A 27,264-nucleotide genomic window follows, 5' to 3' on the forward strand; every position below is an offset into this window, starting at 1 on the left:
CATGTGATTATACGTAACACATGTAGAATATGGTGAGTTTTTTTAATTCATCATACTCTGCTTGTTCTAACTGCACAGGCTTTCCAGCTAATTGTGAATATTTTCTTTTTAAGGCATGAATTTTAGACAGTTTGGACTGCTTCATTCTCTTGCAATAACCCTTTGAATGCTCTTCACTGTTTTGCTAATGAGGTATAAGTGATCAGGTGAGGGAAAGAAGTGCGCGGATGAGAGAGCTCTGTGTGCTACTGCACGTACCACGCGTTGGCGTCTCATTCACTCTATCCATTCAACTGCCCATCCATCATACATTTTTTAAAAGCATTTTCCAATTATTTGGGGGCTAGATCGCATTATCTGAGGGCTAGATCTCAACAGTGAGTATCTGAGATGCTTGCGGTCTTTAACACCTTAGCTCTCCCTGCATCCGTCGGGGAAATATCGCTATTCCCGCACTACGAGCGGGGCAGTGAGCGGAGGGTGCTGCCCGCGTACTCCGCGGGCTTTCGGGAAACCCCAGCGCGCTGGTAGCGTTTGGAAGGCGGTTTACAAGCTCCCGCAGGGGAAAGCCACACGTCTGCCCGCACAGCCGGCCCCGCCGCCCGCCGCGGAGCAGGGCGCTGCGGTTTCCCCAGGCGCCAGCCGCTCCCGCGCCGGGCGCAGGGGCAGGGGGAGGCGGCGGGCTCGCGGCAGGTCCCCCGGCCCCCGGCCCGGCTCCGGCCTGCTGCCGCCTCCGCCGGCGCCGGCAGCATCCTTCCCGGCGCTCTCGCCTCCTCCTCTCGAGTTGCCCGGCACCTGTCAGAGCTCCCCATCCCCGCGGAGGAGCGCGCCTGCTTGCTGCGGCCGCGGCCGCCCGCCTCGCCGCGGCCCCCCGGTGCACGCCGCTCCCCGGCTCCTTCCTCTCGCTCTCGCATCCTGCCCCCTTGTGCACGCGCCGCGGCGCGCCCGCGAGGCAGCGCGCAGGCAGAGGGAGGGGAGATCTGGGGACAAAAGCAGATTTCAGCTAGAACTGCAAGAGGGTCCGAGACGGGCGTCGCGTCTCTGCCCGGGGCCGAGGCTCCGGAGGCGAGCGGCGCTGGGCGGGCTGCCGGGCCCCGCGGGGCCGGGGCCGCGGGAGCCCCGGGGGCGGCCGAGCGGGGCCGGGGGCGGCAGCTGGGCAGGGGTGCTGGCAGCCGAGCGCAAATTTTTGCCAGGGTGAACGCGAGCTCAGCTGCGCGTGGTTCCCAAAGATGCTGCTTCGCAGCCGGCGGCGCGGGCATCTCCGTGCGCGGAGGGCAGCGGCTCTTAGAGATGCAGTGTTCGCTTGGGCATAAAAGGGGAGTTTTCTTTCTTTTCTTTTCTTTTCTTTTGGCTGGAGGTTGGGGATGCGAGAGGAAGAGCGCGGGAGGAAGGGATGCGCGCTCTCCCGAAACGACGGCGGCGCGAAGGTGGTACGGGCTCCCCGCGGGAGCCGACGGAGCCGAGCCCTCGGTGTTTGGGTTGTCAGGGAGCCCATGATGGTTCAAATGTGCACACAGTATGACAGATGACCTATTGAAATAATTTCGGAGCAGTGCTGCGGTTGCCAGGACAACCACTGCTCTCTTGGCTTTCATCTGGCCATGTGACAGCGACTTTGACGTCAGCTGGAGGCAGAGCCTGTGGTTTCGGCCGCGCAGCCAAAGGCTTGTGAGAACCTAGTGGATGCTGGATTTATCCCCACTGCTGCTGCTGCTGTTGCTGCTGCTGTTTCTCAGGGGCTGCCAGAGCATGGACTATTAAAAACTTGCGTTTCTGCCGTGTGAGGTAACCATTTGCTTTATGTTCTCGTCAGGTATTTTTTCTTCTTAAAAAAGAAAGGGTAAAAAGCAGCTTATTGTGACTGATATTTTTTCACTTGTTTGTTTTGGCTGGAAGTTTGCCTTGATGAACAAGCCCAGCACTATCAGATAAATGCAAAGCAGCTTCCAGTTACTAATTCTGTGTGCAGACTGCAGAGCAGAGTTAAATTTAGATTAATGATCCATGAAAGGAGAATAAAATGATACTGTTCTCATTTGACACTTTAGGAATATAAATGAACATGAGCAACTTAGGCTAATCTATACTGGAGTTAAAAGAAATGATGTTTAGGTATTTTGTTGACCTGGGCATCTGTACAGCTTTATACTTCTGTTGGAACTTGGATTTTTTTTAATGCCTTCTAGCTGAGATGTTGTTATAGTCAATGTTTTTAATGAACAGAAAGCCGGCAGTAGGTACAGCTTGCTATCAAACTCCAAAAGTTTGAATCTTGAAATCATCTTTGTTCGCCCTTGCTCCCTGCACCCGCAGCAGCCGTACGCGGCTAGGGCTTCTGCCTGGCTCTTGGGGCATGTGGCACGCCTGACTCTAAAGATTACAGAGGAAAGGATCAACAGCTTCCTGAAAAATTGTCTGAAATGTGCCAAGAGACCAACACTGTTGTAACACAGGCTTTTACCCTTTTCTCTCTCTCTCTCTCTCACACACACACAGATAGAGCTTTCTTTTCTCTTGTGCAGTAAGAACAGTCAGATTAGCTAAAAAAATAACTGCAGCATGAACAGCACCATGGTAATTGAAAAATAAATGCTATTTGGATCCTTTTTGGAAAAGAAGAGGGAACTTGGTTCGGTTTTTATGTTACACTTATTGAGAGGAGGTTGCTAGCAAGAAGGAGATTCCAGAGCTCCTGAAGTTTATTGCCACTGCCTGAGTTTGTTTGTGTGTCAACAGACATATTCGTTTTAAGAAAGGATTACAGATGAAACATCATGTGCATTATTTCCTGGAAAAGTGTGTTAGATCATTTGTATCATCTCGGATTATATACTCTTATTCCCTGTTCTCTCCCTCCCAAAGTTCAAAGGGTTTACTGATAGCAGTAATGACTTTCTAAAGCAGCTGCAACTCCAAAACAATCATGAACCTACACAACAATTTAAAATACGGTGCAATAAGAGATAAAATAATTGTATAAACATTATTCTGATGTTAATAAATGCAGCAGATGTAATTGTTTCAAAAGTGCCTCAAGGTGGAGATTAAGACTGAAAGCACTTCTGTAAAGAAAGGTATGGTCTAAGGTCGTGGATTTCGCTGCTTTTGGTATTCTTAATAGACCAGTAATGATAAATGCGTTTAAAGCCTCTCAACCCTTGTTCATGGTGTTATTTAATCCGTTCTTTCCAGTTTAACTCTTATGTCAAAAATATCAAAGTTTTGGAGACTGAAATATTTTAAATCTTGTTTATTAAATTTTTCACCTGATGGTAGTGTATGAGCAAATCAAATACATATATGTACATATATATATACACATATATATGCATAAAATATCTTAACAGCTTCACAGTGATGATGATTAATACCTGGTTCTCAGCTTCCTCCAAGAACAAGGCTATCAGCCCTTTTTTAGGTTGCACGAGCTGCCAGTACTAGTGCTGCTGGCGCTGTCCTTATGCTGGGGAGTAGGTTGGACTGTCTTGGGAGTAGCTGCTCAGCAGGCAGGGTGAGGAGTTTGCATTTCCATGAGTGCGGTCCGTGTGGTCTCACCTGCACGTGAGCCCCTGCCAAGGTTGGACAGCGCGGTGGTGGCAGTGGCGAAGGGAGGTGGCAGACATGGCCCTGCACGCTCGAGGCTCTGGTGTTGGGCCAGGGCCCACAAGTGGTCGGCACCTGGGGAGACCTGGGGAGCAGTGATGGCTTTGAACCGAGTGGGAGTTTTCCTGCAAAAAAAGTTAGTCACCTTCGCCTCAGTAGGATTTGGCTCCGTTGTGCAGCTACTGCTACCTACCAGGTGTGACTTGACTTTACTTGTCAGCATAGCAGTGATGTTCATCTCATTTATTTAGGCTTGAGTACAGCATCCTGTAGCATTTGATGCCTTGAAAACACTTAGAAGGTAAAAGATAATTGATGTAGCTTTTGCTCAAGAGCTATTCATTAGAAATATTTTAAAAATGCGTTCCTCATCTGTAGTTTATCTCTAATTTTGCTTTAGCAGTATTGAACAAGTCTTGATAAAGGCATGAACTTGACCTAAGAGAGGATGATAATCTGCTTCCCGTTGCACCAGGAAGGTCTTCACAGCATGGTCACAGGGAAAGCTGTTGAGTGCCACATAAGTTGCACAAAGATGCGTCCTGCTTGGTGAAGTGACGAGCTCTGTCACCTTTTGCTGGCATTGGGAGGTTTGGGAGCCACCACTGGAGGAGTAGATGGCCGCAACATGGCCAGTGAGGTGGCTTGTACACAGTGCGAGGGTCTGTGAAGTGTGGAAAAAGCATGAGTTGCTCACCAAAGCAAGCAAAGGAAGTGGGGTGTGAGAGAGGTCCCAGGACCACGTGCCTATTTCCCATGATTTCATGCTCTCGTTTTGCTTGGTTAGCTGTGTGTAGTGTCACAAACTTTTGACACATGCTTGAATTTTACCTTAGGAATGTGTGAAATTCTCAGGACAATATAATGTTAAGCATCCCTCAGTCTCTTCCCTGTGATGGTTTTCAGCTACCATGAGAAAGGAACAAACACAAGCTTTAAATTCCTGCCTCCTTCCTGCCACTGCAGAGCAGGAAGGTGACTGCAATCCACCCCTCATCTTCCACCCAAGGCTATACCTTTAGACTGCAAATTGGACTTGAAATTTTCTAACATAAACAGAAAAAAAATGACCACGCACACACTTAGTAACGCTCCACCTTCCTCCGGCGACACCAGATTGACCCTTATAACTCCTATTAGCCTTAATATGATTTGCAAATGTGACCCCGTGGCACGCACATGAGGAGAAGACAAGCTCTTCCTATAGCTTTGTCTCCTTATCCATGAAGAAGGGTGAATAGACCAGTAATTACTGAAGAATCACAGTGCTTCACCTCGGGAGAGCTTGGCTAAAAACGGAATTGAAATCTCCTTGAATCTCTTCTTCTACAACGGGATTCAGCCAGTAACATTAAAAACAAATTCAAACTGTTGATGCCTCTAGCCTGGTAATAATAACACACTCAAGCCTTTAGTGTGCTCTACCTTGATCTGCTTGAGTCGATGGGCAATGACATTCTAAATTCAGACCAGAAGTGTAATAAAAACCTGAATAAACCTTGCAACACAGAGCACTTCAACTCTTTCTAGCACTTTTTAGACAGAATGAGAGTCTGGCTGTAATTTTATTGGTCCTACCCACGACTCAAGGTGATAATGGGGGGGATAAAAACCCCATATGTGAGGGATTGACAAACAGCGGGAACTCATACAGCAGTACTGAGATTCAGGCTCTTAAATTACATACTGCAGAAGTTAGTTTCAACCCTGCTAAAAATCATCATGTTGTGCTAATTTAATGTCCTGCATCAACATTAGCAACAACTGGTTTAAATGGTAGCTGAGCAGCTGTAGAGATTTGGCATTTTAATCAACAGTTGCTTTTTCAATTAAATCCAGATGCCATGGATATGGTACTCTGAATGCAAACTAAAAGTTGACCTCATTGTTGGTTCCAAGCTAAAGTAAAAAAATGCTAGCTCTGGAATGTTTTTGGTAGCCATAGTTTAGAAATAATGTTCCATGGTGAGCCAACTCTAGGGAGACAGTTATAGTCAGATAACAGTTTAAAAAATAGGATATATTTTGGCTGTACTTTTACTGCTGTTAAATTTATCTTCTTAAATAGCAGGGAGTATGAGTTGAGGTTTGAAAAACAGTAATTTTGTAATTATTTTACATGGATCAAATTATTCTGTCATCAAATTTGCATTTCAGACAGCATTACAGTATGAAAATATAATTAGAAACTGTAATTCAGGAATTGCTGAATGTGATATTTCCCAGAGGGAGCACCGTGAAGAAGCTGCCCTTATTACAACTTTAGCAAATGTTGAAATCCTATAGGTGGAAAATGTGAATATAGGGTTGTAAAGTTGCTTTCCATTCTGTGGTCTCAACACTGTTGACTTTCTGCCAAACTTCATTTTTTTTCTGAGATTCATTTCTACAAAAACATCTAATCATTAAAAGCTAAAGTGCTCAGATCCTGTTCTGTTGAATTTCAGTCTGGCTGTGCTGCTAGTTGCTGAATTGCTTTCAGCCACAAAATGACACTGAGATAATGTAAGGTTCTGATTTACACCCAGAAAAGCCAAGAAGCTTGTAGTTTGGGCTGAAGCACTGTTTCTAATTTGCCCAGTGCCTGGAATTCCCAGAAATATCTCTTCTCATTGAAAAGAGCAAAGGATGGGGTCTCCAATTTAGCTCTATTTCTTTTCTGTTGCTAATTCAAGACTTTTGCTGTATATGTTCACAGTGTCGTGCAAAGTTTTAGCTGCATAAATCTCACTGATGTCAGTCCTTAAGGTTATTTTTATTATGATCTTTGCCTTTTACAGAGGTACTGAATAGAAATGAGCATGTGCTTTCGTATGAGTTGCACTTGTGTTGATAAATCCCCTCTGATTTCATCTGAAACACACAATCCTTTGGAGACTGTCATCGGTCACCAGTTTTTCCCACCACCTTGTCAGGGTTTTGGGCAACCCGGGATAAGGAGCAGAGCTAGCGAAGCACAAAGGGAAACGGATGATGGGGAGCAGCAGAAGCTGAGTGTGAGGGCATATTCAGTGCCTCCAGCTCCCCGGACGTCCCTCACAGCTCTGCAGACAGCGATTCCCAGTGCTCCTTCAAAGGAAAGATCAGTGGCAGGGCTGCAGTAGATGTATGGATGTGTCCCTGTGAACACACGACTGTATCAGTAAATGTGCTGGCTCGCAACGTGGGAGATGACCCTTAGTGGCTGAGGGGCATCGCTGCCCCACAGCAGGCTCCGCGGAGTGAGACCCTTTTCCTGTGCCCAATTACACGAAGCCTAGGAGCCGGAGAGGGGGCTTGTCCCAGCGCTCGCCTTTCAGTAATGCACATCCCGCAACCGGGACCTGTTGCTTGCAGTGTGAGCAGAGGGCAGGAGCCGCATAGCACCATCGGGATGATACGAGAAGGCATGTTTGTTGGAGGGGTGTAATGAGCCACGTTCGTTCCTTATGGGTAAGCAGCCATATCTTGGGGAGCCCTGCGTGAGGGCAGGAGCCTCTTCACAGGCTGGATAGAAGCTGCTTCTGAGCAGCTCAGCATTTTTGCAGATCTGCATAGAGACAGCAGGGGGGCAGGAGTCGGTATTTCAGCTCACTGTGTCTGTGCATGGAAGCAGGTGCACGCAGGGGTTAGAAAGGCTTTGAGACAGGTTTATACCTGCCACGTTTGTTGCAAAGCTTCTTAGCAGTGCTGAGTTTCACTGTCGAGAGGATGGGGGCTTGGGAGCGGGCCAGAATCAGGCTGGCCCTGCAGCTGCAGGAGGATGGTCCATGTGAGACAGGGCAAAGGTGGTGCGGAGCGAGGAAAGGAGAGCCTGGGAACGACTAAATGAGCAGCTTATAACAGGAAAAGGCTGGAGACAGGTCGGCAACTTCCTGGCTCTTCTGCTGTAACTACTGCACTGCTGCAGCGACAGGGGCATTTGCCCCAAGCAGGGACCTCTAATAGTGTTACCCAGCGTCTGGAGGAGTCTCTGGCACTGGCCTGCCAGATCTCATGCAAAACAGCTGCTGAAGGGTTCAGGGAAGCAAAATGCCTCCTAAGCTAATATTGACATTTTGTTGTTTGGCTGTCATCTGATTTAAAAGGGGCAAAAAGAATTGCCTTTGCTTCTGGATGCCATGTATAAAATAGGGCTGGACAAACACTGCCTGATCACCCCTCACACAGTAGATGCTACCGGAGAGCAAAGATTTTGCCTCTAAGAGTTTGGAGCTTGTTCTCATATTATAAAAGAGATCAGGTTTTGGAAGGTTGCGAGATTCTGTGCATGGAGGTTTGATTAGACAAGCACAACAGGTAATTTACAGGCTTGCTCTCCAAAGGAGACCCGCTAAAGCAGAAGCATGTCAAAGCCAGCTCCTTTCCTTGCAGAATTCCCTTGCTCCCAGTGAGGGTGCATTTGCTGATTATGCCTTGCACAGCCTTTCTCTGTCTCTTCCAGGATTACAAAAACACAATGGATCCCGCTCATTTGAAGTGTCTAACTTAAGCTGAATAATACTTGAAGAGACTTCAGCTATGAAGCAATTCAACCCTGAGAACTTTTAACTCTAAAGAAAATATTCTACTCATGTTGTGCGAATGTTCCTAATGGCAAATCCAAGATGCCGGGGGAAAATGAACACAAAGCAGCTGATTATTTCCACAACTGCTATTTGCTTCCTATCACAACACTATTCTTTTGTGCAGAATGGCAGCATGATTGTAGAGCCCTCTTTAACTTCACCATTTTAGCAAGCACAGGTCCAATTAGAGCAACTATATCTTAGCAGAAACACTGCCTGTTGTCTTCTGGACCTGTCTGTCAAGTGTCCTATTCATAGCTGTTTATCTTATGTGGGTGTTTTTTATATAAAATCTGTCTGACCATACTAATGCAGTCACATCTGAAGGATAGCCTGCTTTTTCGTAGACTTATTTCACAGGCGGGTATGAACAAGAAGACTAAAATTATAGCTGGCCAAGGTATATCTTTCAGTATAAGCATGATCTCCCCTTGCTTAAACATTATTGCTAATTTTACACAGCTCTAAAACTCTTCGCATTCACTTATTTCACTGTTAAAAATATAAAAACATTATTGGAACTTGCATTTCTTCCTTACCACTTTGGAGGATTTTCTTAACCAAAATCCCCAATGTGAGTATCGGGGCATGTAATGTTCAATGGCACATGGTATTAAACCACTTACAATTCTGAAATCCTTGTGGGACTATTCAGTTACGGAGTTATGCAAGAGCCACTAGTTAGTGGGCAGTTCTGCAGAAAGTCCTTCTAGGTTTTGCTTTGTCGCTGCTGTAGAAGCCCTGCTGAAGGAGCGTAGTCACCCCGGTGCAGGAGGTCTCATCGTCTCAACTCAGGTAAAAGCAGAGAAACAGAACTAAGTGAAAGAGAGAAGTGCTGTGCCTTGGGAAGGTCAGAGGCAACGGAAAAAGGAACTGTTCCATTTCTGAACAAAACATAGATTTTTCTTTCCTCATACTTCTCCTGAAAGAGAAAATTTAAGGAGTGGGGGTTTTGCTGATGTTTGGAGCTTTTTTCCTGAAATAAAACAAACCCTTTTCTGAAAATTCAGAAGTGAGATTGAAAGTGTGAGTGCAGCCCACATCCCTGCTGCTATGTGGCAAGGTATGGGGCGTCCCAGCAGAGGCAGACATAACAAGGCTGAACCAGAGCGGTAAATGTTTAGGAACTGAAAACACGAGAGCTCAGATCTAAGTCGTTCTTCCTCCAGCATCATCACGGCAGTAGCTCCACCACATTTATTTGTTTCCTATTCTATCTCTGTTTCGCTAGGTTTTAGCCTGCGCGGGAAGGCGGCTGTTCCCTTTCGTTGGGATTACTTGCAGAGCCGCCCGCGGCCATAGCCGAGACGTCACCTGTCTTTTCCTTCGGCGAAGGACTCCGTAGGCAGGCGAGCCATGCCAGTGTGTATCAGGGCTGCAAAAAGACCTTGCAGGCATGTGGTCATACTGATGGCAAGGGTAAATGAGAGCTGATAAAACAGCATTAGAACATGGTCCACAGCAGCTCCTCAGTGGGCTTCATGAATTTATTAAGTATACAATGCCAAATATTTACCTAGGTTTGCAGTGTTGGTGGATTCAGTTTCTTTATTTATAATGATGAATGTCTTTTCTCTGCAAACCAGAGGATGTGATTGGGTGTGCAGGGTTAAGCCCCCCACTCACTGTGTCCACATAACACTTGTGATACCCCAATTTAAACAATACAGCTGTTTTAAATACAAGAAAAGGTGATGGAAGATCTAGTAGAGTAACTGCTTGCTTGATTTTTGCGCTGTTTTTCATTAAACTCGGAGACCTTGCAAAAGGCTCTACCTCACTTAATTCATAGTGTTTAATTAAAAATTGAACTGAAGTTTGTTACCCATTCACTGCAGTGTTGTTCCCATACAAGGAACCTGCAGTAAAATCGCTCCTTCAATGCCTGACCCTCTTGAGGACAGCTCTCCAGCGCAAGGCACAGGGGGAGAGGAACTTGACCCATATGCAGGGCAGTGGGGCAGCAGGTGGGAGAGAAGGAGTTAAGCCATGATTAACAGTCTGAAGCATTTTCTAAAATAGCAGCTTTTCTTTTGTTTGCTGAATTCCCTGTGCTTTTACAGTGCTGTTCCCATTATTCATTTCTTTCCCAAAATAACATCTTTAACCAAAGGAATGGCTTGAACTCTGAGAGGAGGGGACTCCGTAGCCAAAACTGGACAGCTGCATGCTCTCCTGTGTCTGTGTCAAGATAATTCTGAGTTGTCATTGGATGCTAATGGAAGATTATAAGGCAGGTGGCAATTCCCAGTATTTAAAGCAATTTTGACTCCTCAACCGTTGAGCCCGGTAATTCTTTTTTGACAGCCCTCAGTGGTGTTTCTCAGGGGTGAGCTTCAGTTTTGCACTTGCAGCTGCTATTGCAGAGAAATGTTTATTATTCTTTTTTCAAATGGGAAGCTTGAACATGTCCAAATGGCTTCCTGCTACAAAGGGGGTGTGTCGCTGGCCAGCATGGTGGGAAGGTGGCCTGGAAGCCAGTATACCCCTACTACAGTGGCTTTGCAGCTGGACCTGGCCAGAAGCATTTCTTGCTGGTGGATGTTCCTTTCAGGAGCACAGAGGGAAACTGTGTGGGAAAATAAGATGAAGGGACTATCTCCCCGGCGCCAGCGAAGCAGGTGGATACTGCTGAGCTGCTGTCGCTGGAATGCAACTCCAGCCCTCAGGGTCCCTCTGGTGTCCTGTCTTTGAAAGCTGACCCGGGGAAGCAGCTGTTTCCAAGGGGCTCCGGGCAGCATTGAGCCAGGGATTGCTGGTGATACCTCCTTCTCACTGCCTCGTCAGCCACATCGAGGCACCCAGACAAGTTACCTCGCGCTCCAGGACTGGGTGCTGGTGGTCTACCCATGAGGGTACAGAGTGGAGGAAAGGAAGCTCCGCAATGACCTAAAAATCACAAGCTCACGGCTGTGTCTTGTTGTTGCCACATCCTCGTGGTCTGCCTTTGCCGTGGCCTTCCAGCTATGGAAGTATTGTGTGGGAGGTGAGGACCTTCCTGTCCTCATTTCCTCACCGGAGACAAGAGTGTCCCTCACGCCCTGCCGGGTTGAAGTGCAGGAGAGGAGCTGCCCCGTGCTGTGCACTGGGATGTGTTTTCACGTGCAGGAGCCCGTAGCTCTGCCCTGCCGGAGCGAGCGGTGCCTCTTCCCTGTGGAAAGTCCCCAGTGTCAGAGTGAGAGGCACCATGGGAGAAGGTGGCCAGACCCAGATGAGTCAAACACCACTCAGGCAGGTGGTGTTGCTGCTAAATACAAGGCACTGGGAGGCTGGGGCTGCCAAGCCACGCTCATATTCCCACACAGTTAGCCCTCCTGGGCTTACTGGCCCCGTTGCTGGAAGCTGCTGGACCCTGAAACTTTTTCAGAGCACCAGGAAGTTGACTTCGGAGCCTGAGGCCTCTTGCAATGCATGCTCCAAATCTGGTTTGCTCAGAAATATTTAGGACCCTGAGTCTTGTTCATAACTTGACCTTTTTCCCAATGGGTAATAGCACGCTTCTCCCAAGTCTAGACATTTCTTATTTTTTCACTAACATTAGGGGCAAAAGCATGTTCAAGGGTATGATAAGTTATCTGGCTTTCCTGATTCAACGACTGTGTCCATACGCATGTCCCTGTCACAGTTTTGTTCCTGGTTAAGTAATATCCTCCCAGGGGGTGCCCAAGCCCAGTCTGAGGCTTACCTGTGCAACTGGGCCAGTCCGCGGAGGCAGTTTGTAATGGCTGTTCTTCAAAGTTTAATCATATAGATGAGGGTATTTCCAAGCAAGTTGGCCCCAGTTATGGGGAAGGCACTCAGATGCATTTATTTCACAGGCTTAGGTGATGTATTGTACCTCAGCACGCATATCTAAGTGGAAATCCTTGGAGAAACTCTTAGGAACAGAAAGGTGCTTCTCTGAAACCCAAGGCTCGGGAGAGCTCTTGTTGCAGCCAGCAGCAGGAAACCAGAGTGCCGAAGCATGACACAAAGGCTGCAGCTCCAGTCTGTTCAGACAAAGCAGGGGTGTTTTAAAAGGACTGATGTGAAGAAAGTGAAGAGCATGGCTAGAAGGAAGGATAAAGGAGAAACACCATTTAATCTATAGAGAAACAAGCTCTTTAGTCGCCTGTACGTTATCATGTACACAGCTGGACTCACGCTCTACTGAATGGTTTCTTTCTCAGTATGTGGGTTTGATGCTGACTTAATGTTATTGCTTGGTGCAAATGCTTCATATTACTTGATTCTGTTTTAAAACTTTCCTAGTTTTGCATTTATTTTAAAGATGTGAAAATTGCAGAGATGGATATTCAGTATTACCCTTCCTTCTGTTCCAGTTTTTCTAGAATTAGTAAATTGTTATAATCTGTATTAACCTTCTCAATTGTAGGTTGACATGTTCCATTTTTCTCATGTTTATTATTCTTAATACCTGTTTTTAAACCATCCCTTGCCTGAAGTGCACACTATGTGCTGCCTAATAACATTACAGCCTACAGACTTCTGCTGTACAGCACTTGAAGGTATTTTGTATTTCACTTTACAGGATGGAGGTAGTGTCTAGGTGCGCGCTTCATAAAATCTCAATTTCAGTGTTGAAAGAGGTCAAAAGAAAAGAAAACAGATTTCTGGGTACAGTTTGCGGCCAGTCCTTCCATTTTTGTTGAAATTTACCTTTATGGTTTTAGTCTTGGAACATAATGTCAGCGGAGTTTCAAGAGAGCCAGGGGAGCATTTACCTATTTCCTTGCCCTTGGCTTCTCAAGATATTTGATTGTTTTTATTACTTCCCCTGTTTGACAGGGAGTGTTTTCTGCTTTCCTCAGATTTCCCAGTTAATTCCGCCTGCTCCCAACACACTGCCAACCCCTCTGTTCAGGGCAGCACGCTCCTTTCCCTGGGGCAGCACTGGCAACGCAGCTGGTACAGAGAGACCAAGCTCAGCCTCTGCTGTGTGCTGGAAATGCAACTGGTTTTTCAGATGCTGAGATGCTGAACAGAGACAGGCTATGCTCGTTGGCAGCATGCAAAATCTGTCATGTTGGGACTCTTCAGGCTGAGTCCTCATTTAAATGCATCCACTGAGTCATTTGTGACCTTAGGTCTGAGGCCATTCCGGTCAGATGAAGTCCATGACGATGATGTCTTGGTAGGTCTGTTCATGGAGGCCTTTACCTCTTCGTTATTACAGCTTTACATCAAAGCCCTGTAAAACACCAGGTTATTGGCTGCAATATATTTTGAACGGTGCAGGTAGTTGAACAGGACCCCAAAACGTGGCATGAAACTGAAAAGTTTTCCCTTTTCAAGTGCAGACAGCAATTGCTGTGTTCTATTTTGCTTCAAATAATACAAGAGATTTGAGGAGACTAGCATTAAGACATTTTTCAGAATCACTAAATATGTTTTAATCCTTTCTAGCCTTGAGCAACTGTCTCCTAATGAACTTGCAGAAGGATAGGTATAATTAAAGATTTGTCCTGTGCAGCCTACCATGCATTTATAGCTACACAACTGCTCTTTCTAGTGAAAGTGAAATGTCTTTCTAAAAGAAACCCAAACAATCAGAAATATTTCTTTAACAACAAAACCGAAAACAAGTTTTTCTTCCAAGCATCACTGGATAAAAACAAAAACGTTATAAGATTTCTAGTTGCACTAAGCATCTGCCTCTAATGTACAATTCCTTGACTATGTTCATTTTTGATCCAAAATGTGCTCCTCCTTTAAAGTGCTGTTGTTTCACTTGGCAATAAAAGCCTATTCAGCTGTCTGGGTGTTTCATCAGTGTTTGCATTCATTCTTCTATATCTTTTGCATTTTGCTCCAATCTTTCCACTCAACAACCAGTGTTGTCCAAATTGCCACTGCTCAACTGGATATAACTTACTATTGCTTACAAATTAAAGTTGGCTATTTAATTTTGCTGGTGTGCAATTTTGTTCAAGATTTTGATGTGCTGAATTTGTAGATGCAAACAATACAATAACAGACGTTTCCCTCAGTCATTTCTGAAATCTCCCACTCCACCAGTTGCAAAGCTTAATAATTGCTGCCTTTTAGGTGTCTGGCACAAGTGGAAATGGCACAGTTGTGTGACGTGCTTGTTACTTCAGGCGTTAGCCTTGAGAAGTGCTGGGTAATTGGATGGTTTGTCACATCAGTTTAAGCACATTATTTCTAAAACTCCTCCTCCCTTGATCAATAAGACTCTGTAAAATTGCTTAAATATATTAAGAAAAATGTGATTTACTCTAGGAATCTTTATTGCATTTAATTATAAGCCACTGAATCTAATACATGAAGGAGATCACTGTAATTGTAAGTGGACAAAAAGAAGATCTACAGTACACTTCCATTAAGCAACTTTCAGCAACATGTACCTTCTTCGTCAAATGCAGTTACACAAACTAATTAGGTTTGGTGTTTCTAGCAGGAACATTGGTTAAATATATTATGCTCTCTGAGATAAATTGACATCATATTAATTTGTTAGGTATTGTGGTATCTGTTCTGAGCTTTTTCCTGTTCTGTTTTTTCCTGCTCTGAGGAAACTCATGCGATAGCCAAAATGTGAGCAGAGAGTTCAGATGTTGATCTCCCTGTCTCATCTTGAACTGGTTTCATTTCATTAGGTGATGCCTGCTGTACACTCATCAGATAGCAGGCTTTCTCTTTGTTTGCTGTGCAGCACGTGCAGGTCTAGCTTTCATTTTATGGAAACAAAGTGAAGTCTCTTGATATCGTTCACTGGTGTTTTGTACTTTTTTGCTATTTCAAATCCAGGGCTGATAATTTCAGGAGCTGAAAATGGAAAACTCCATGCAAGGCTCTGTCCCAGAGCAACAGCTCCCTTCCAGCTGTGATCTTCTCCATTAGGTGGACAGTTGACAACCTTCATACATGTTAACTCCTTAACTATTTGCACATAAGTGCCTGTCAGCTAAAAAGCTGGAGCAAACATCTCCTGTACCCTGCAGCAGCCAAAGAATCTGTGTTATTTACTACAGGGGCATCTCTGCTTGAAGTTGTCATTTACAGTATTTGAAATATCTGAAGTATGAGAAGATACATTGAGGGGGGAATATTAAGTTATTTTACTGACATTTGTCATGCTGCTAATTATTTCTTATTTGTTACAACTACTTACAAAGTATTTCTCAGTCATGAATATCTGAGGGTTAGCTTTCAGCTTGGGAGGGATGGAGGGTGCTGCAGGCTAGTAAGGAGAGAAGGTGGTTGCTGAGATTGTGGTTAGAGCACGGATGGGGGCAATGCGAACAGGCAGAGCCAGTGCACCACGGCCATGGGAGATGAGGAGCCCCATGCTCTCAGGGTGCTGTGAGACCAGCCACCTGCTGTGTCAAGCCAATATGCTGAGGGACATCTCCGCGTTCATCGTGATGGGGATCATGCGGGGAGAACAGGTTGAGACACCTCACAGCTGTCACAACTGAGATGGTCCTAGGTATGCCCTAGAGCTGTAGGACGGGCATTAAGAGACTTGAAGCGGCAACAGCCTTGGTGCCCTGGCACTTCAGATGTCTGCAGGATTGGGCAATACCTGAAGAGCGCCCTAATCCTGCACCTAATCCCTCTGCGAGTCTCTGCGGATCCAGCCCTAGGAACTGATCCGCACCTTGGGCTCTTTGAAAACTGACCCCGGGCGGTCTAGGAGCACTGGATCAGCTGCTCTGAACAGTCACACAGACGATTACGAAAACCTTTCCTCCCTCTTTCTGAGCATCAGTTCAGTCAGCACTGAAATGCAGGTATCTTTGTAAACATTCAAAGATCTTCAGATGAAACGACCATGTAAAATAAACGTTACTGTGTTCCATCCTGGGGAGGAAGAGAACACTGCGAGGAAGAAAGTCTATAAAAAGCCTCAGTTGCCTAAAACAAGATGACTACTACATGCTCCGTCAATACTGGATAGAAACTGGGCACATGGTTCACTTTCAAAGAAAACTGAAAACTTACTATTTCACAGATTTGGATAACATATTCTGTAAAGTCTCTTGACTCTAAAGTTAAGCCCAACCAGATCAGAATTTTATTGAGGTTGCTTTTAAATCCCAATTTCAATTAATTTTTGTGCTAATTGTATTGCTGCTTCTAATGCTCTTTAAAGCTTGAATTGACACAGCTTACTGATTCTTTTGACCTATCTGCTTTGTTCTGGCACCAACTCATCTGCTTATATAATCCTCTGTTTTACATTCCTGCTGCACCACATTATTGATGTGCAATGGTGGGATATTACATCGTGCAGAGGAAGACAGAAACACTGTAAACACGTTTACTTAACGTTACTGCCTTTGGCTCTCCTCTTGGTGACCCCTTGTGCCAGTGGTGCTGTAAATCCTACACGTTTTGAAAAACTCTGCTGTAAGAAGCATTTGTTTTTAAGATGCCATTTCTCTTCTAGAGGAACACAAGACAGGAGGGGACCTCCTGAGTCATCGAGTCTGTTACTGGTAGCTATGTCATGTAAACCCTATTCACGGATTTTTCAAACTCCCTTTTCACATGAGTTAGGCCATTTTTCTTATACTTTAAGGAGAAGGCTGTTCTACAGACTTTGCTGCTCCAGTGGTTAGAGATTTGCTTCTCATTCTCAGCCAAAATTTATTCATGGCCAGTTTATATTCATTTGTTCTTATGCCAGCATTGTCCTTCAGTTTAAATAGATCTTCTTTGTCCCTAGTGTTTACCCCTTCTGATGTATTTATAGACTACAACCATACCCCTTCTTGGCCTTTCTTTAGCTAGGCTAAACAGCCGAGCTTTTCTGGTCTCCTCCAAGAGCACAGGCTTCCCATTCCCTTATTTGGCTTACCAGTTCTCTGCATCCACTGTATATTGAATTCCCTTTTCCTGAATGTGATTTCCTGCCTATTGTTGGTCATGTACTACAGTAATCTAACTACCACCTGGTATCACCAGTAATCCTCGTATCACCAAACCCTTGTACAGTGTGCTGTACTTTGATTAATAGCATTGATACTTCCTAATGCTGGGACTCTCACCCAAGCTTCGTTACAAAGTTGCATTTGTCATCAGCAGATCACATCATAGCGGTGTTTTATAGTTGTCTTATGGCTAGATGAGATCTGCAGCTTTTTCTCCCACTCTGTTACTTCCAATTAGAAGGACGAGTTCTTCTTACTGGTCCCTCAGAAACTGCATTTTGTATTAAGGAATTTCATCCCATTTTCACTATTCCAGTGCTAAAATCATCCTATTTTTCTTGTGCGATAGCCTGACTCTCTAGCTGTACTTCCCACCTTGGTGCTAACAGCAAAATCAGTTTTGAGATTATGCATCACGATTGTTAATGAAAATGTTAAATAAAATCTGTCCCAAGACTCATCTCTGAAGAACTCTATCGTAATCATCTTCCACTTAGGATTTCCTCTTTCAGTTCAACCCATTATCCTTAAAGAGGAAACATTTGTCCTATTTTGTCTAGCACCTCCCTCAGCAGGAATCATTTATTTTGATTTTTCCTATATAATTTTGAATTAATCATTTTATATATATCTATATAAATGTGTGTATATATATATGTATATATATATGTATATACACATATGTATATTAGAAATGAGAGCTTATGTGCTGGTTTGAAAGCTAGTGCAAACAGACTTTCTATGAGGTTTCCATATAAGGTCAGTTCTGCCAAGAAACTTCAGTTCTAACCTCTAACATTTCTACAGTTTCAGTTTGAGATCTCGCTTCAGCAGGACTTGCCAATTGTGGTGCTCAAGTCTGGGTGTTAGCAGACGTGTTTTGCTCTGCTTCAGTCTCCCAGTGGGTTATGAAGCCAAATTCATGATTCAAATGACTAAACTCATTATTCAGGCTTAGTGAACTTTTTTTTATGGGAATTTGGATTGGGGTGAAAATTCTTTTGTGTTCTGGGCTGTGTGTGAAGATCTTGGCCTGCAAAGGAATAGCAGAAATTGTATTTGTACCCTTTACAGTCAAAATGGATAAGACTAAAAATCCTAAAAAAACATTCCTGTTAGTTCTTTGATTAAGACTGAAAGACTTCTCCCTCAGCTTCTCCCTGCAATTCCCCACAAAGATCTGACTATAGTACTTTCTTCGTTGGCGCCAGAGGGTTTAGAGACTTTGGGAGGAATTAGTAGTGATGTCCCACAAACCTGAGAACACAGCTACATCTTTTCTAGGTGTAAATGAAGCAAGAGAAGAGAGGCTATCGAATCTTTGACTGCCCTTTTGATGACAGCAAAATGCAGTATTTGCCCTCCTTCCTTATATCTCTCAATGTTATCATCTACTTCTGAATACCCAAAAAAGTAAGTGATTTTCACTTTAAGAAAAAAGGAAGGAAAAAATCTTCAGAAATATCAAATGAATTCTTAGTGAAGAATGTTCCCTGCGTTATAAATACATTTCCTTATTAACATTAGAACACTCTCTGATCTGAAGAATAAGCTTTCACCTCTACCTTTGCATGTAGAGGGCTGGTTGGTGAGCCTTCGCCTCATTCCTCCATCTGGGCTGCTCTAAAGCCAATAACCAGATATCCCCATGACAATCCAGACTTCCTCTTGTTCCCTTGGTGGACAGTTGTCTTGGCTACAGCTCTAAGAATAATTGTTCTGAGGGTTTGTCTGGTGAACTGAGCAATCAGGCAGAAAAGGCTTTAATTTGGCATGAGGCTGCATTTTCCATCTCTTTTTGCTAAAATGAAGGAACCCCATGACAACAAATTGTATCATTTAATTTGACATTAGCCATTTCAGAATAAACTGGACCTGTGACCTTCTCAAGCAGTGTTGTGAAACTAGCCTCTGATATTTCTATTTCTGTTTGAAATTAGCCAGGGAATCCAGGGTTTGGTCAATCACACTCTAAACTGCAATGATGGAGGTTTCTAAATTCCAGATTTCCATGGTTTGCATGGAAGGATTAGACACTTGCACTGTAGACACCTAAAGTTAGGTTTCTAAATCTGGAGCTATGTCTTCCCTGCCTTCTGCAGTTAAGTGATGTGGAGAGTTTGTAGATGCTAAAATGGTCATCTCTTAGGCTGATACCAGTTATCAAAGCATATTGCTTGTTAAGAGTTGTGTCTAAATTCAGAGCACTCTGTGTGTATCTCTACACATATGCTCTGATACAGTTCAGTGCCCTTGCTCTGTTCAGGCAATACCAGAGGTTCTGGCTGTGAACTTCCAGGGGAGCATCCCTTCAGCATGGCAGTTGGGTCCCCAGTGGATATAAATCTAGTGGTGTTAGTCAGAGAAATCTCCAGGATTTCTGCAGATCCCCAAGCTACTGTGACCAGCTGGTGCAGAGTCAAAGTGCGCACCTGTGTGCCTGAAGCGTGATCTGTCCACCTCTCCTTTCCCTCCAGAGCATCTTTGTTTCCAAGGAAAACTTGGATATGGGAAGCCTCCAGCCCATAACCCATGGGGAGGGGACTGTATAAGACTGTAGTTACTTAGCATCTCAAAGGAAAGACTGGATTCCTTGTATCTGGCAATCAAGATTCAAACAGCCACTTTATTGACAGAATTAGTTCATATTCCAGCCCATCATGTGTACGGATAATGCACTGTGAGATTAAGCTACTGCAGCAGTAAATTTGCTAACCTAATTTTAAGACATAAAAGCTCCAGTGAAATGAAGCCTCATGGCACACTCCACTCCATTCGATTTCTAACGCTCCAGAGGAGCAGGAAATAAAAGCCCTCCCTCAGGTAGCTGTTACACTGCTCCAGTGTTCTCATCTGTAAGCAAATCTTCAGGGGAAGTAAATAGAGCAGCACTAAAATTTCCCTCCCTCTGTATATGAACATCTGTTGTCACTCTTCACAGCTCATATGAAAGGCAGTGCAAAACAGGATTTAGAGATACTCTTCAAGCAAAATAGAGAGCAGTATTTTCCTGCATGAGAAGAAGACCTGCCTGTCCCTGCCCCTTCTCGCCAGCTCCCTTTCTTTCCTCGTTCTGTAGCTGTTTGTGGCTTCTGCTTTCCACTGCCCTCCTCTCTCCTTGGGTATTCAAGCAGCGAGTAAACCCAGCCAGCTCAGCAGAGCCACTGGTTTCAGCACTTCCAGCTCTGCCTGGCCTCTGTGCTCTTTGGGCAACAGAGGCCAATAGCATACCTGCTGCCTGCCAAAGTTCCCTCTTTACTACATGAATAAACACTGAATCTTCCTCATTCCTGCCCTTCTTGATTAGGCAATGTGAGTCAAGGTATAATAGGGAACGTATGTCAAATAAGTGAGATTTCTACCCGTCATCTCACTGGTCATTTGGCTTCTATATTGCAACTGATTTCTGCATCTCCTCTATCTAACATACCTCCGCTCTTTTCAAAAATGTAGGCTCACAGAACTGGAATAGTCTTTGAATATTTGTGGCACTACAGGTGCCTAATTCATGTAGGTTATTGCAGTGTAAGTAGCAAGAAGTGGCATCAGAAGGTCTATGAATACAGCAGCAATCCATGAAATGGAGATGTTGGGCAGACATCTCACTGCCTGCAGGGTCTGTATGCATGCCTTAGGGTGAGGAATGGCTGAAGTAGAGTCATAGAGTCAGTAAGGTTGGAAGGGACCTCTGGAGATCATCTAGTCCACCCCCCCTGCTCAAGCAGTGTCACCTAGAGCATGTTAGACAGGGTTGCATCCAGGCGGGCCTTGAATATCTTCAGAGAAGGAGCAACAAGGACCCCCCCCCCCTTGCTGAAGCCTGGGCTTGAACCAGGGACCTTTAGATCTTCAGTCTAACGCTATCCCAGCTGAGCTACTTCAGCCCAGCTGGGCACAAGGTCAGAAGAAGTCCAGGAATTATTCAATAACCAGGAGCCATGGCAGCAGTGAGAGGCAGGCTGATGGGTTCATGAGAGTGAGACAGCAATGCAGGCTTTATCAGGAGCATGAGATCCTGTAACAGAGCACTCCATGGGGACAAGGCTGTCCCAATGAGCAGACTCAAATGTGGCATTAGGAGATACTTTGCAAATGATAAAAAAATCCTAAGAGCCGGGAGTGTATAGGAATGAACCTGAATGGAAGCTTGGACCTCTTTAGAGGAGCTCCTGAACTTGTTTGTCTCTACAATTCAGGAGAAGGCAAATAGCTCTATCGAGGTATGACTAATACCTGGGAAAGGAGATGGCTGCATGTTTTCAGGACAGGTGTGCAAAGGCGCAGGCAGATGCTGTGTGACCCCACAAAAGATATCATAAGTCTTAGCGGGTCATTAATTTTCACTCATGATCGCACTGTCCTGCATCGTTAGTGGGACTAGACTTCTTATGCAACTTAACTGAGATAAATTTTTCACCTAGCCACATTATGAGGCTAGTGTTGTTGCAAACCACAGGCATGAAGTCCTTGTAATATTGGTGGTAGTAGCTCTGTGTAGTTTTATTTCTGTGGGCCATGCTAACATGGCCATGTGGAGTTCGCAAAGCAGCTCCCACACTTTCCCTAACTTTTAGTTGACTTCATATTTGAAAAAGGGAACATTGACACTGTAGGATCTAGCAATGTGCTCTGTATGGGCTATTTTAATGTCAGTTTGGAACCATTATTGATCAGGACAAGAAGAAATTCTTTTCTTGGTTATGTTGTCTTGCTTTATGAAAGCCCTAATGTACAATGCTCCAAACTGTGTGCTAAAAGCACCTCTTGTTAGCTCATAATGGAATCTTGTTAATGTGAAACCCCTCAGGAAAAAATACACATTACTTCTATCCTAATAAATTATTCCTAATAAATTACTCTTAATCCTAATAAATTACTTGTTTGTGCTATTTGAGCACTTACTGTGCACCGCTCTTCAATGGGAAATCATGCACACACACACATCCAAAAAAAAAAAAAAAAAAGTTTTCAGGCACTCCCACCACCTCCTTAATTCTTGCCTGTTCCCTTATGACCTTATGACCTTTACTTGCACCTAAAGCAAGAGGTTCACAACTGCCCTCCAGACAGCAGCTGTGTTTCATACCAATTGTAGATGTGAACCTCAGACCAGTTTTTCAGGAAGCCTTCAAAAATACCAACTGGTGATTTTAGTTGGGTTCACCAGCTTCCCAGGCCTTCCTTTGCCTGCTTATTTTCTGGCCTCTTAGACATTTTACCATGTGTGCATCTCAAAGACGAACATTTGTGATTTTTGTATGAACCATGGCTGATATTGAACAGTTGGGTGGAAACGTGTTTTTTGCCTGGACTCTTCATTCTATATTCACATTGCTTATAGGTTCCTGTTTGAGAGAGTTGTCCCATGACTGCATATAACTTCTACATTACCATTGCACTCACAGAAGGCCTTTTCTTCACTGCTGATGCTTGGTGCGAGCAGTTTGAATCATCTCACACAGCTCCTGATCCGCTTGATCGGCTCTGTGTGCAGTACATTTGTATAATCCTCCACGACCTCTGCTTCAGCTTGTCCAGCCACTCTGTTGCGGTTTTTGTTTTGTTGGGCTTTGTTTGACTAATAATCTTTTCCTTCCCGAATGGTATGTGCCTGAGGAGCTGCAAGGTAGAGTGGACTATCTGACCAATGGCTCCCAAGCAGGACAGTGTAAGAGGAGACAGAGGAGGTAATAGAAAGTGGCCAGTGCTGGATGAGGTAGGTGTTTCAGGGAGTCTCATCAGTTTCTATTAGTTCTTCCTCAACCAAGTCAAGGAGTTCTCCAGGCTCAACTCTGTACTGGAGAAGATCTGGCCCACTACAGCACTGCATTAACATTTTCTTAAAAAAAAGCTTTAATCAGGAATTGCCCGAGTCCATTGTCAAAAATCAGTTCTTCCTTCAAACAAGAATTAATGTAGCACTTGAGACACATCATGCTCTTATAAATGGTAGTTTCTCACAATAAACATGCAACATACATATGGAAAAATCACAACAGAAGGACCAGAGCATACATCAAAGCTTTGATTGTAAACTTTCAGCTCTGGGATGGAGATGAGCAATATTTATGTTGAATTATAACTTCAGATATTTCCTTCTTCCTAAACTGGTGTCTATTACCATGGCCACAACCTTCAGAATTTTCTAGCTATTTTACAGTCATTAATCGGAGTAAAAGAGCAAATGCTTAATTATGTTTTTCTTATTCCATTCACTAAGATACAGGTGATATTTTAAAAGTCTTCAGTTGAAAAAAATCCATTTTTATTGTTTATAATTTTCCTAAAGAAAAACTGAAGATAATTAATGTATGCCAGCATGCATGCAGAGACTTCATGTACAACTTTTAAGTGTAGGGTGAAAAAAACAATTTATTTACATCTTGATGACTGAATACTTGATAAGAGGAAAAGTAAAAAGCATGCTATAGAAAATAGAGTGGGAGCTTCTAATTCTTATCCTGGCCACTGGTGACTCCAAGGGTCTGAGAAAGTCTTTCGAACCTGCTGTGCTCCTGGTTTTCCACCCAAAGACAGGCTGTTGAGCCAGGGCCTCTCTCACTGTGTATTTGTATAGCACTGCCAGGCCTTGCAGGTGCTGCTATTAATCTGTCTCTATGTTATAAATGTAGTCATACCCTCAGCATCTCCACTGTATAGACAAACTCACAGGAGTTATTGAAAAATGAGACCTTGAAAGAAGTTTCTCCACTACATGAAGAGAAATAATAATTATCAAAGAGATTTCTTGGTCAACAGGACTATTAGTATACTCAGTCTATTGCATCTCTCATCAACTCTTTTTGATCTGTTCCTATTCACTTAGATAACAGGAGGGTGTCAAGGGGACGGGGACAAACTCTTTTCAGTTACCCCGTGTGACAGGACAAGAGGCAATGGGCAGAAATTGAAGCACAGGAAGTTCTGCCTGACCGTGAGGAGGAATTTCTTCCCTGTGAGAGTGACGGAGCACTGGACCAGGTTGCCCAGAGGGGTTGTGGAGTCTCCTTCTCTGGAGATCTTCAAGGCCTGCCTGGATGCAACCCTGTCTACCATGCTTTGGTTGACCCTGCTCAGCAGGGAGGTTGGACTAGATGATCTCCAGAGGTCCCTTCCAACCTTACTGATTCTATGATTCTATGATAATGTTACTACACATGTCACATAATACGGAACATCTCTGCCATTAGAGCTTTCCAGAGAGAGAAAAGCAAACAGGCTTGATTTTCTCTGCCCTTTTTGCCCCCTCCCCTTCTGATTACTGAAAACTTCTTTCAAATTCTTCTTTGCAACTCATATTTGGTTTTGACCTAAAGGCAGACAGTTTTGGAAAGCCTGAGTGAGGAAAAGTCTGTTGTTTTGGAGTTTTTACAGAAAGCCTCATCATTTTTTTTTAAAAAATAATTTCCTTTCCATGACTTTCACTGGAGATGAACTGATAACTGTGACTGCCTTGTGGACGAGCACACAGGTTACCAGAAAGTGTCAAACCATGAGCACCAAACTGCATTGATGAAATATATAAGAAGACTGTGACTAGTGTGTTGGTTTCTAAGCACCTGAGCTCCTGGACTCTGCTTTCTGCCTCCCACACAGTTTGGCTAATGAAACTGAAATTCCTTGTTTCACAGAAACACTGAACGTCAGGAGGGATGAATAATTTATACCTCATTTGCCTGTGGAATATAAGGAATATTCCTGAAAATCAAAAGTAGTAAGAGGAGAAGGCTTGACGTGATTAAGAGCTGCAAAGCCCGTGTTTAATATTTTGTTCTTTAAGTGGTAGTGACCCTGGGATTTAATGAAAGGCTTGGCCTCTCCCTGTGCGTGCCTTCCAGATGGACTTTCTGAAGAGCCTTAGCCAAAGGAACAACTAGTTTCTAGATCTCCAGAAAAATTGCATATGGGGTAGGTTCTAGGCCCTATTAAGACTGGTATATATAACTTGGATTACATTGAGAAATGTGATTAAGAAGGCAGTCTCTCACATCTGCACACTTCCAGGGACAAATAGCAGCTGAGCAGGACCTTTCAGCTGTTTGGTTTGGGCATGTTTTGGTGGAGGGGCCCTACTTTTCATAGAATCATAGAACCAGTAAGGTTGGAAGGGACCTCTGAAGATCATCTAGTCCAACCTCCCTGCTCAGCAGGGTCACCTACAGCATGTTAGACAGGGTGGTATCCAGATGGGCCTTGAATATCTCCAGAGAAGGAGACTCCACAACCTGTCTGGGCAAAACTGTTCCAGTGCTCCGTCACTCTCACCGTGAGAAATTCCTCCTCACGGTCAGGCGGAACTTCCTGTGGTTCATCTCGCTCTTCCTTTAGGTGTCTTACCTGCTTCTTGTTGCTCTGTGCATGAACCCTTCATCAGAAACTTCCTTGGTGGACAGAAGCGTAGGGAAGATGAATACCCTGAAAGAATGGCTCCAGAGCTGTAACTCATGAACTCAGATCTACGTATCCAGGCTGCTGTCCCACTGCCTTCTAAAGATAGTTGTTCTGCTCCTACGCTACTTGACTCCCTCTTTAGTATTTTCTTGACTTGGAGCTGCCAGGTATCACCTTTTTGATGAGTTATGAGTTTTCATTGTTTTGCTGTTGTTGCCTGGCTCCGCTTGGTGTTGGAATTTGCTCTGGCTAGTGTGGTTGCTAACTTAAAGCTATCCACATATTAAATGGAGCATTATGTGGATAATGGAGATTATGCTGAAGAATACTGATTTGAAGATTTTACAAAACAGGGAAAATGACAGTGCCACCTTTCCCTCAAAAGCACAACACAGGCCTATCCAAGGAGATCCAGCATAAGATTCCCACTGAAACCTTGAATGCTAAATGCCAAATTGAACACAAATGCTAAAATAGGGTTTCTTGGTCAGGGACATCATTTGTGGAGCATTCCACAGTGAGAGAGTTGTGGCCACTGAACAGCAGTCTCTCACAGTCTCTGCTGCTATGTAGTCCTTACAGCATCTCTAGGCACAGCTGTCTCCGGTTGGGAAGGCTGGCAGGCAATGCTCTTCCTGGTGGTGGAGGAGAACAGCCTGGATGCTTAACAGTCACTTCTCCTTTGACCATGAAATTGCTGGAAATCACATTTTTGTCTTTATTTTTGGACACATAATTATTTTGCTGAGCTGCAGTTACAATCCATTTTGTTGTTGTAAGAGCTGACTAAATGAGTCCCCTCTCATCATTTCATGCCCTAGCACACTAATATTCACTCATTTTCCTACTCTTTATTCCATTCGTTGTTTGTTAGGAGTGTCGTTTTTCTGATGCCAGTGAGTTCAGCTCATAGAGGTAATGAACACTGGGCTTTAGGAACCTTTCTTTCCACCAGAATAGTGCAATGTTATGGACTCATTCTAAAAAGCTTGGCCAAAGCTTAATAGCATGCTGCCCAGCTTGGCTGAGTTGGTGTAGGAGAGAAATAACCTGTTACTCACATAGACCAGAAAAAATCTCCCTGGAGCTGGAGAGGGACCAGGAGAGAGTCTATTCAATGGGCAGCACACTTTTAGGCAACTCCTTATTTAATGCACATTTTTATGTTGCAATCATGGAAAAAGGAGGCAAGCACCCAGCTATCAGCATCTGCTTCTGATTCAGTGGATGCCTCACCACAGCTCTCACTGCAGCAGCTTAACAGACCTGCAGCTTCAAGGTCACATGAAGGTGCAGTCAATTCTGTACAAAGTGGCTTTGACAGCTGACCTCAGGTCTAGCCCACATGGGATGTGAAGGAGTCATTTGATTCCCTCCTCCGAGCATTAGTACTTCAGTTTGACATCCCACCTGTGCAACCTAGTCCTCACTCAGGTTTGCTCTAACCTACTTGGTAAACAAAGACCAAATCAGGATGTCTCTTGTTTTCTCCTCCTTTGAAAGTTCATGTCTTCCTAAATTATTGATGCTGATGTTGTATATATATATACTGTACATTAAAAGTTTTCAAAGTCAAATAGTTGAGTTTGGAAAAGCTAAATTGAGGTGATCTATGTTTTCATTTCTCAACTCTCTTAGCTTGCAACTATTTTTATAAAATTATAGCATCTATAATAATATAGGTAGATTTTTCTGTCCTTTTTGCTTTATTTTTGTGTCACCTCTTTGAAAGTGCTTGCAGAAATTTAAGAGTGGAATCTCTTTGCGAATGAGAAAGATCGATTTGGAGAGAAGGAATTTACTTGTAATTCAAAGGTTGTGCT

General features: G+C 44.1%; 1 protein-coding gene across 2 annotated transcripts in view; it reads left to right on the forward strand.

Moving 5' to 3' along the window:
• The first annotated feature begins 1,683 nt into the window (after positions 1 to 1,683).
• The window catches only part of NCALD (neurocalcin delta), a 63,948-nt gene continuing 38,367 nt past the window's right edge, over positions 1,684 to 27,264 (forward strand). Inside the window, exon 1 of one of the 2 annotated variants that reach the window (XM_062570456.1) lies at positions 1,684 to 1,813. The gene's annotated coding sequence lies outside the window, so the exon portion shown is untranslated. The remainder of the gene's footprint in view (positions 1,814 to 27,264) is intronic. The other variant, XM_062570455.1, reaches the window with a different exon arrangement.

The sequence above is a fragment of the Rhea pennata genome, chromosome 2 (assembly GCF_028389875.1).
Source record: "Rhea pennata isolate bPtePen1 chromosome 2, bPtePen1.pri, whole genome shotgun sequence".
NCBI lineage: Eukaryota > Metazoa > Chordata > Aves > Rheiformes > Rheidae > Rhea > Rhea pennata.